We start from the raw sequence: 1,759 nt of genomic DNA, 5'->3' as shown, positions 1-1,759 counted from the left end.
AGAAGGAAAATTATAAAACTTCACACAACAAATTAAGATTATTAAAAATACAAATGTATTAGAAAGTAAAACATTATAAAAAATTGTAAAACATTTTTGTGCATATTTTCCATCAACTTTTCTCTTCGAACATTTGTAGAAAATTCTAGAGGAAGCAAAAAAATGCAGTTAGGGAGAATCGTCCAATCATATTCTAGAAATATATTCCATAAAAAGGCAGTTTTATGTCCACTGTTCTGATGAACCTTTTTATTCCTTAGATTTTTTCCATATTATCCTCGTTATTTTTCGAAACCTTTTCCAAGTCTTCGTTCAGGTTACTATTCTCCAAAAAGAACTTTTTACAGTCTTTACAATTGTAGTAAGTATAAAAGAAGGCAAATATTCACGACAGTGCCATACTTAACGCCGAAACACTATGATGTCTCCAAGAAATACCAATCCCCCATAATATTTTCAAATTTAACTTCTTGAGAACAAAACAAAATTCATTCATAAACTAGAATTTTAAAAAATAGTTTCAGAAAAAACGGTCATTAAAAATTAAAAAGAAAATTAAAATAAAATTTATTAATATTAAAAAAATATATGTAAAAGAAAAAAAAAGTTAGAGTAAAAATGCTCATATATTTTTAAAAAAATTAAACAATGTTGTGACTTATTTCGAGCTTACAATTAGAATAACTTTAAATTAATATAATATATAATATTATATAATATATAATATAATATATAATTAATATAATTATCATAAGAATATATATAAATACTAAATAATATTCTACACAAACATTTCGGCTTACAAAACTTTCTTCAGTATTAAAACGCAGAAATACAATATAAAATATAAAATAAATTAACAAACCAAATAAATAATAAATACAATCAAAATTTAAAAAGAAACCATCAGTGGTGAAATGTCAGTATATAAAGAATTCAAAAGTATTATGATAGATTACGATATGATAAGAAGATTAAATATTTTAATCATAGTAACAGTAGATTACATTCTGTTCCTCGATAAAATAGTTTTGCCAAATTCTTCGGTTGAAATCGAGAATCCAGTTTGTTGCAGACTTGTATAAAAAAAAGTTAATTTATAATCATTGATTAAAAAAAATTAATAAAAATATTGAAACCCCGATATTAAATATTAACTGAGAAATTTTTCGTGTGAATAAGAAATTAAATTAACCATTGAAAGTATGTAATATAATATAATTGCATTTATGATACTTAAAATTTACACTTAAAACTCATATTTAAATTAAATTTTTTAATTAAGCCAATAAATTCTATAAAAACCATTTAATATGTAATAAATATAATTTAATAAACATTTTTTAACATGTCAATTGTTTAACAAATTTTATGTCTTACTTCTTATGTCAGGAATGACATTCTTACGCCAAAAATACATTTGGGGGGGGGGGGGAAGTATATCATACATTTATATAAGATATGTATATATATATATATGTATATATGTGTAAAATATGTGTTGTTGCCTCCTATTAGACTACTGAAAAGTTAAACATTGATCATCAGTAGCAGTCTCTTAGCAGTCAATACTGTTAGCATTTATTATGTTAGTGCTAATTGACTTATTGTCAGGTCAATAGATTCTATAGAGAAAGTAAAAAGCGTAATTTATGTTTCGGATTCTAATTACAGTCTTTTTCCTTTTCTCAGAAGAAAAATTGCTTTTGTTTTAAATTATTATAAGTAAATAAAAATATTGAAAGTTGTAATGTGATTT

The sequence above is a fragment of the Atta cephalotes genome, assembly GCF_000143395.1.
Source record: "Atta cephalotes unplaced genomic scaffold scaffold00017, whole genome shotgun sequence".
In the NCBI taxonomy this organism is placed as follows: Eukaryota; Metazoa; Arthropoda; class Insecta; order Hymenoptera; family Formicidae; genus Atta; species Atta cephalotes.
Note: the sequence above shows the minus strand (reverse complement) of the source record.